At 40.8% G+C, this 9,779-nt stretch overlaps 1 non-coding gene across 1 annotated transcript; it reads left to right on the top strand.

Moving 5' to 3' along the window:
• The first annotated feature begins 1,168 nt into the window (after window positions 1-1,168).
• On the top strand, window positions 1,169-1,275 carry LOC141610216 (small nucleolar RNA R71). The gene has a single exon (XR_012528111.1). It is a non-coding gene; the product is annotated as a small nucleolar RNA R71 (small nucleolar RNA).
• The last annotated feature ends 8,504 nt before the right edge of the window (window positions 1,276-9,779 follow it).

Raw genomic sequence — 9,779 nt, 5'->3', positions numbered from 1 at the left:
CGCATAGGCCGGAACGTGATTGATTAATTCCGTGAAAGGAATTGGGACTTCCAAATTCTTCACAATTTCCATGAATTTTCCAAGTTGATCATCAAATTTGGGCTTGCCTTGACGACTTGGAAAAGGAAGTCTAATCACAATGGGCTCCTTCTCCTTGGCCTTGTCTTCATTTTTCTTTGAACTTTCTTCTTTTGATGATTCTCCATCTTTGGAGTTTTGCACAATTTCTTCCTTTTCACTAGCTTCCACAACTGCATCCTCAAATTGCTTCTTCGGTGCTTCATACCTAGTACCACTTCTCAAGTGAATGGCACTAACCGTTTCATGTCTAGGGGGATTACTTTGAGGTGGTAATTGCCCCTTTTGTCTTTGTGAGCTCGAAGATGCTAGTTGAGTCAATTGTGTTTCCAACATCTTGGTGTGAGCTAGAATGTTGTTGATGGTGGTTTCTTTTGCTTAGCTATCTTTTTGCATTTGAGTGAAAAATTATTGTTGATTCTTTTGCATTTGGAGGACCGCTTTTTGGACATCAAAACCTTGGTCATTTTGGTGATTGTATGGATTTTGATTTTGGTAACCTTGGTTTTGATTGTAAAAGGGTCTTTGATTTTGGTTTCTCATGGGTGGTGGAGTGTATGTTGTTTGAGGGTTTTGAACATTTTGGCTTTTGTATGAGAGATTTGGATGGAATTTGGTGTTTTCATTGTAAAAGTTGGAATAAGGGGTACCACTCTTGTATGCTTGAAAAGCATTCACTTGTTCATTTGTTCCCCTACATTCACCTTGGTCATGTCCCAAAGTTCCACAATTCTCACATATCCCACTTGGGATTGATGAGGATGCCGTCATGGCATTAACATGATGCTTCGATGATTTTGAGTTTTCCTCAAGTCTAGCCATAGCTTGTTCAAACTTCAAATTGATTGTGTCAATGTGAGCACTAAGTTGAGCACCCAATTGAGTAATGGAGTCCACTTCATACTTTCCTCCTCTAGTAGCCTTGCGAGGTCTACTATATTGTGAGTTATGGACCGCCATTTCCTCAATCTTGTTCCATGTTTGATTGTCATCAACTTCGGTGAACATTCCATTTGATCCCATATTGAGAATGTTCCTAGAATCTTCATATAAACCATTCCAAAATTGTTGCACCAAAAACCATTCGCTAAGTCCATGGTGAGGACATGAGCGACAAATTCCCTTGAACCGCTCCCAAGCTTCATACAAAGACTCTTCATCCCTTTTCTTAAAACCCGTAATTTGAGCTCTTAGCATGTTAGTCTTTTCCGGTGGGTAGAATTTTTTGTAGAAAGCTACAGCCAACTTCTTCCAAGAATCTATTCCAAGGGTGGCCTTATCAAGGCCCTTCAACCATTGCTTTGCGGTGCCGATTAAGGAAAAAGGAAATAAGACCCATCTAATTTGGTCTTGAGTCACGCCCGTTTGAGAGATAGCATCACAATAGTCGCAAAAGGTTTCCATATGGGAATGAGGGTCCTCACTAGGCATCCCCCCGAATTGGCTCCTCTCAACTAATTGGATGAAGGCGGACTTGGCAATAAAATTTCCGGTGAGATGTTGCGGTGTAGGAGTACCATTTGGTAGATTCTCCTAGGTGGGTACGGAGTGTGACGAGAATTTTGGCATTGTAGGTGGATTTTGTGGGGTATTGTGTAATGGGTTTTCTTCTCCTTCTATTGCGAAAGGATTGACAAACTCACTAGTGGGTTGAACAACTTCACCAACACCTCTCAAATTCCTCCTAACAAGTCTCCTATTGTTCGTCAAGGTTCTTTCGATTTCACGGTCAAAATGTAACAAATCACCTTGTAACCTTCTAGACATGCAAAATATCAAACAACTCAAAAACAATTAGAACAAACCTTGAGGAGTTTTACTTCCTCAAGGCGAAGAAAGACACAACTAATGACAATAAAAAGAAAACTAAATCAAACAAACATCGTCCCCGGCAACGGCGCCATTTTTGATGCGATCCCGCTAAGTGTTCACAAATTAAGATGTGGTCGTTGGTCACGGTCGAATCAAAACACAATTTATAGCTCCACAAACAACTCTACAATTAGTAAAGAGGCAAGTAAAGGTCGGATCCCAAGGGACGGGAGTTGAAATGAGATTTCTATTGTAACTAGTGGTGTCTAAGGGGTGTCACAAATTGGGTTGATGTAGAAGGTTACTAAACTAAAATAGCAATGAAAATAAACTAGCAAGATGAATTAAAAAGGGGTGTAAACAATTGATTAAAGGCACTAGGGTATCATGGGATCATAGGGGAATCATGGGATATGATCATACAAACATGTTCTCAAATTATAAGCAAGCAATTATTGTTGTGATAGATTGAGTTGGGTTATATCTTACAATCCTAGGAAAGTTTGGGTCCTAGAGCCGAATCGATTAGATTGTACAACACCTACAAGTCGACTTAATCTTCCCTACTCAACAACATGCATGGTCTAATGAGACTCGAGTTGGGTTATGTCTTACAAGTCTCATTGAAAAGATAGGAGATGATAGTAAATGCAAGGATTCATAGGCTTAGCATTTCATCAAATATAACATGTGCATGAGTTGAGATCAAAACAAGCAAGCAAATAAAACATGAAAGCATATTAATTTAAGCATGAATCATTCCCCATGTTGGTTTCCCCTAATCACCCATTAACCCTAGCTAAGAGACTACTCACTCATTATCATGTTGATCATGCTAGCAAGGTTGTCAATCATACCAACAATATGAAACATGATGAATAAATGAAAGTAATTAACAATAATTAAAAAGGGATTAAGAGATTATACCTACTAATGATTCCAATAATAAAGCAAAGAATAATAGAAGTACTTGAATGCTTGATTGAGAGGTTGTCAATCTCCCAACAATAACCCAAAATAATTTTCAATTACCCAAAATAAAGGATGAACAAAAGAGAGATTAAAGAACTAGAACTTGGATTAAAACTTGATTAATACTTGATTACAATATTAAAGAGAGATTTGATTGATATTAACTACACTAATTATTGATAAGAAGAACATGCTCCTCTCTAATTAGACTAATGGGGTATTTATAGTGGAAATTAGGGAGGATGCATTAGGGTTAACTAAGGGCTAAACTAGTAATTACACTTTTTAAGTTGAGCAAGGAGGACCCGGTAATTTTGGAGAGAAGGGCTTCTCTTTTCGTAGCTTGAAGAAGACAATCCGTGCTGGAGCAGAATCCGGGCGGATAAGGGTCGGGACGGGCGGATTCTGGCTTTGGAATCCGAGCGGATTTAGAGGAATCCGGGCGGATTGTGGAGGGGGAATCCGAGCGGATTCAGGCAAAGACGCTCGGATTGTGCTGGAGCTGGACGGACGGATTGGTGACAATCCGCTCGGATTGTCAGTCAGCAACAATTCTTCTTCTTTTCTTCCCTTTTCTTCATAAATTCCTTGGGGATTTCCTTGGGGACTCAAGGATCTTTTCTCAACATTGCTCTTCTACTATAATATGTACAAAGCCCTTCTAATCTTGTCTCTCCTTAATGCTTGGTCATTGAATTCGATCACTTTAGTCTCGTTTTGCCATGAAAATGCAAGATTCTTACTCCTTTCCTACCAAGGGATCAAAATCTCAAAGAATATGCAAAACAAAGAACTAAAGATAAGAAATGACCCAAATAAGCACTAAAAAGCATGGAAACAAGACTAATTCGGGGGCTAAATATGCGCCAATTATGGTCACATCAGCGGGTCAACCTACGGTTATATGCCGTATTCTGGCCATTTGAAAAACGTTGTAAAACGTGTTGAAAAATGGGTATTTGAACCCGATTTGATTTGAAAGGGTCGTTTAGACCGCATTTGTTGGTTTGAAGAACTAGACTCGAATAATCATCATTATTTTGATAATATTCGGTGTCGGGTTCGGCTTAACAAGCTTGACATGAATAGTTTTGAAAACAATTATGAACTAATTGTTTTAAGTTCATTTTGTAGATACCCGTATCCATCGATATTGGAATTTATAGAGAACCCGACAAACACCCGATGATGATAGGACACATGTATTCTTTAGTTGTCATTGTCATTATTTGGGTTCGTTTTACGATGTAGAACGGGCGTCGTCGATGAAGTATTTTATTAATTTAAAGGATATTTAAATTAATGTTTTTTTTAGTGAGTTCATTTTATTATTTTAAATGATATTTAAATTATGGTTTTTTTGAGGTGAATTCAATTTATTTTATTTTATTTTGAATTTATTTTTCCAAGTTTATTTTATTGAAAATAAAATAAATAATTGATTTGAAAAATCATTTTATGAATATATTTGATTAGAAAAATCATTTATTTTAATGTGTTAATTGATTTGAAAAATCGATTTTAAAAGCGAAGAAAACTCGTTTTAAAAGCATGTTTTTGAGCTCGATTTTAGCTCGGTTTTTGGGCCCGTTTTCTTTACGAGTTGGCACGAATATCGAGTACACTAACCAACCTAAGCCTCTACCCATCCAACCCAGTTCGAACCCCCATAACCACGGCCCAAATTCCATCCCAAACACCCCCCAAACAGCCCGCATATACACGAGCAGCCCCCCTATTTCGCAGCTCAATCCCGAGCCCAAAACCCGCTCCAAACATCACCAAAACCCGTGCCCATTAACCCTAACCCATACCCTAATATCCTACCCATATTACCTTACCTTAATCACCAAGAAAACTCCCCATACGAACCCTAGAAAACCCCCCAAAAGCTGCTGGACAGCAGCTATGTTCAGCAGGCCCGTCTGCTCTCTCCTCCCTTTTACCCTACTTTAACTCCTTATAAATACCCACCCTTCACCATACATTCATTCCTCTAAGTTCTCCATACATCCTACCATCACTCACAAGCTTTAAACCTCAGAAACAAACCCTAATTGCCTCTCAAAAACCCTCCACAAAACCGACATACAAACTGAAACTGTTTGTGTGTCCTCCTCGAAAAACAATTCGTTCCTCCCTCAAACCTCCATCAAAACTCGATTTTCTTGTTCCTAATTAACCACATAACATTCATCTACACATTAGACAAAGATTTACGAGCCAAATTGCCCTTGAGAGTACACGAAATCCCTCGAAAAACAGAGTGTTATACACTCTGTTTTCGCGGTTTGTTCTTGTCTGTCCAGTTCTGTTTGTGCTCGTTTTTCGTGCCCAATAACCCAAAACGAGCAGGGGTTGCTTTAAGATCTCTGTTCTCCTATCTTTCTAGTTTTCAAAACATCTTTTAAATCGAATTTTCGTCGTGAAACGAGGGAGAAATCATCGTTTGAAAGTTGCTGTCCAGATTTGTCAAAAAACGCGTGTTTGCTTTGTTTCTTCGTCGACGACGGCCTCTCGAGATAAAATCTACCATCGATTACGACCCAAGACGGTGTCAACGATACATGTAGGTTGAGGGTGCATCAAATCCTACTCTTTCTCCTTTTTTATTTCGTTTTTTATGCTTGTTTTTTATAGTTTGTTTTTGTTTGTTTATCGTTTTGTTTATCGATTGTTCTAATTAACTATGAAACTAGTTTAGTCCGAGTATGAGTTAAAGTACCACCATGAACACCCGCGTTGACTTGAGATGGGAAAATAAACCGCTACTTCAGTCGGTCGTACACCCCCGTCTCATTTACATATCCTCGTGTTCAAGGTAGGGCATAAATAAAACGAATTTCTAACTTCGCTCTTCGCTTTTGACCCCTTTGTTGTTTCGGCCAATTCGACACACCCTAGGATCCGTTGTATGTTAGTTTAACCTCTGATTGTTAACATATGACGTATTTAGACGACGTTCGATCATTTTAATAACCTAATTAGACATGTTAGGTGGCATCGACATAGCTTTTAAAATCGATTAACAATTCTATAACATAATTGAATACATCTTTCTCTTCACTTGATTTCTCGCTAGCATAGGAGTGCGTGATTAGCACCTTCCTATTAACACTCGACGAGTAAGCATTAATTTTATGATATCGTGACCTAATTGGACCCTTTAGGCCGTGTAGAATACACACTCGCGCGTTTCTTCTCAATCGATCAACCTGTTTTATAACTTGTTTTCTAACTCGTTTTCTAATCCGTTTCGCAATCATTCGATCTAACCAATGAACCTAACCTAGGAACTAGGATGGCCTTGTCTTGGCCGTGAGGGTGGTCGTGGTTTGGGCTGTGAGCTTGGCCGTCTTCTTTGTCTTTCTTGCTTCGTTTTTTATACCTTTTGTTCTTCGTTGTTTCGTTGCTTGTAATTTGTAATTTGTTTATCGAGTTGTAATTTTCGAGCTTGTTTTACTTTTATTGAGTCAAAACCTCTTCAAAAAACCTTAGTCTTGTTTGGTTAGACGGTTGTTCCCCAATGCTTGTAGGAGCGTAGTAAACCGCATGTTGTTTAAAGCAACATGGCCCGGTTTATGCTAATGCATGCTTTGGTGCGTAGCCTTATGCCTAATTCGATAAGATTAAGTGAAAGCATACATTACGAGGAGTGACCCAAGGCCGTGAGTCATGTAAGCCGTGGGCCACCCCTCTTGTGCACGGTTTTCTAGGCCAAATGGCCGTGTATTGCGTCGTGTGTATAGCATTGTATTTAGATCGAGTTGTATCTTTAATTTATTGTTGTGTCGGCATGAAATGCCTGGTTTGTAATAAGTAGATCCCAACGGCTCCCCCATTCCCCCTAAGCCTTGTTTGCTTTCGTTTATATGTTGCTTAGATCAATCAACCCACATGCTAAATTACAACTTTGACAAAGTTAGTTTAGTTGCATCTAAATCGACATAGAACCTTCACATGTTAGGGTTAAAACGATGTTTGCATTTCATATATCGTAGTAGCTATGACCTTGTTTGAAATCCGACACTTGACTTAGTAGAGGCCGTTATTGACGGGCGGGGTTAGGTGTTCTTATGGGCTTCCTAACACGTACCCTCACCCCTTACTCAAGATCTATGGTTTGTGGATCCGTCTAAATACCATTGGATTACGAGAGTCATTCAAATCGAGTGATATAGGGTACAAGTCTTTATCTTTAATCACTCGTAGTCGATTGGCTTTATGCTTTTCGATGAAAGGTGTAAAGTTGACTTGAACGGTTCCAAGTTCCCAAAAAACTTGGTGGCGACTCTAATATGTCTTAATTCGATTCGAAAGAACCTCGAGTCGATTATGCCTAGTGTGGATCCCGCGGACGCATTTCCCGAGGGCCTTGTCCACGATTTGGCGACTCACTGGGGAAAAGAGGACTAGTTACACTTTGTTTCTAGGGTCTTTTCCTCCGAGGTGAAACTTGAAAAGAAAGTGTTGGAAAGTAAAACATTACTCATAGTGCTACGATTCATGCATAAACCCTTAAGGACTTGCCCGGGCCGTCCCAGCGTTTCTTCGTGATGCGTGGGGGGCGACGTCCCACTATGCTAGGAAGCTGCACATTGCTCGCTTCCACTTCACCTCGCGTGGTTCTTGATGGTGGGGACGATCTTCTAGGTACTCTACCTTAAGACACCTTGCTCTATAAGACCGCAAAAGGATGGAGGGCATAGACCTTCTTGTAGAAGACTTGCCGAGACTTAGAGATGTCTAGGAGCATACATCCTTGTAACATGAGAATGACAATGTGCAAATTGTTTTCCCGAGTCTTTTCAAAATTTTCCATGTCCATTTCAAAACCGAACTTTTGAACAACTTACTTTCAAATTTAGCATGGTTTTAAAAACGCGGAATGCTGCTCAAATAGGACTAGAAATTTCGGCCAAAATGAGCTTTTATAGCCGGCATGCTGCCCATTTCAAATCTCATTTTCGAATCAATCTTTCGTTTTTTCAAAACCAATCCAAAATGCCTCTCGAACCTCAACCAAGCATGAAATGCGTCAAGTCGTGTCCAGGTCATGGCCGTGTTAGGCCGGGTGTGTTTCGTTCTAAGAGTCTAGAACACGACCTTGTTGGGTCACCCAAGCTCACCTCTTGGGCCTTGAGTCATGTTGGTCGACCTTTTGGTCTAGGATAGTCCACAAAAACGCCCAAGCTAGGCCATTTAGGGCGTTTCACCCGAACCTATGGGCTATCTTAGTCCAATCACGGGTTTGGCCACACCGAGTCCGGTTTATAACCGATTTATGACAGTTTGAGTCATGTCGTTTTGTCGAGTCTAAAATGAACCAAGGTCTAGATCCAACCGTTAGTCGAACCTCTGAATAGTCAATCTCAAGTCGAGTCTTTGTTTGAGTCAAGTTGGGGTCGTGTCCTTAAGTGTGCAGGGGCTCTTACTTTAAATATTGACTCAGTACGGGGTTTTCTTGTAGAAAGGCCACCAAAAACCCGACGTCAAGCAATGGAAGATGCTGTTAACAAACTCACCGAGGCCGTGAACTTCATGATGACCCGAATGGATGCAATCGAATCTAAGCTGGGTGAAGATTCCTCTTCATCTACCCCACCTCTGACTGATCTGGAGAAACGGTTCAAATTCATTGAAGACCGTCTGAAACTCTCCCAGGGGAAGAACATCCACTACGAAAATGCTAGGGCCTATGCCCCGATTCAGATAAGTTGCCCACGAACATGGTACTCACGACATCCCAAAGTTCAAGGGCACCGAAGATCCATCCACCATGTTAAGGCCTATAAAGGGTACTTAGCACTGAAGGGAGTACCTGCTGACATGCTCTCTGAAATTTTTGCCCAATCTCTGGGTGAACACCCGAAGGCGTGGTTCTATAATCTTGACCTTAAGAACTTCCCCACTTTCGAAGATATTACGGTGGAGTTCTGCAAGCACTATGCTGATAATGTCGAGATTCAAACTAACATAAGGACTTTGGAGGTAATGACACAGAAGGAAAAAGAGGGCTTTACTGAATTCCTCGCAAGATGGCGCGCTGAAAGCGTGAAATTAGCCAAGAAGCCTGACGAAGTTGAAATGGTAGATAAGTTCGTAAAGAATCTACGAACTATTTACCGCAATGCTCTGAAATACCAGAATTTTGGCTCTTTCAAAGAATTGATAAGAATCGGGATAAAGGTAGAAGATGATGTCATAAGGGCAGAGGCTGAAAAGCCGAAAGGGTACCAAGAGGCCTCATCGTCTAAGGCCAAGGCCCCAGCAACGACCCATATTGATGAAGCCATCAATCTCTTAGAAGGGCAATCGAAGAAGTCGCAGCGCCAAACACCAAGGGCATTCACCGATATCGGATGCACTTATACATACGCTCTCCAAAGGCTCATAGCCCAAGGAAAGCTGAAGCCTATTGGTCCAACTCCGGACCCTCCCGCTGATCAACAAGGTAAATGGTATAAACCAAATGCCTACTGTGCCTTTCATCAAGGGAAAGGCCATGATACCGAAAGGTGCTATCGACTGAAGCATGAAATCCAAGACATGATTGAGAATGGAACACTCCCGATCCCAACTGTTAAACCCAATAACATCACCAATCCATTTGGCGATCACTCCAACTTTGTTTCTGTCGAAGACAATGTCGATTATTCCCATCTTATACGCCCCATGTCACTTGGAAGGGGTGTTCATCGGGAAGATATTTGTGGATTGCTTTGAATTCTTGCCAAACCCGAAGAATGAAATTCAAGTCGGGAGTCTTGCTCTAGAATGTACTCCTCTCGTTAACGAAGTTAATAAAAGACAATTCGATTCACCAACTTCCATCACTAGCGTAGATCCTCAGAGGACTGCCTCAGGATGGAGGCCGACCATCAAAGGGATCAAAGACAAGAGCCGAGCATCTAAGC

The sequence above is a fragment of the Silene latifolia genome, chromosome 10 (genome assembly GCF_048544455.1).
Source record: "Silene latifolia isolate original U9 population chromosome 10, ASM4854445v1, whole genome shotgun sequence".
In the NCBI taxonomy this organism is placed as follows: domain Eukaryota; kingdom Viridiplantae; phylum Streptophyta; class Magnoliopsida; order Caryophyllales; family Caryophyllaceae; genus Silene; species Silene latifolia.
The sequence above is the reverse complement of the archived record's forward strand: the minus strand, read 5'-3'. Positions and strand labels throughout refer to the sequence as shown.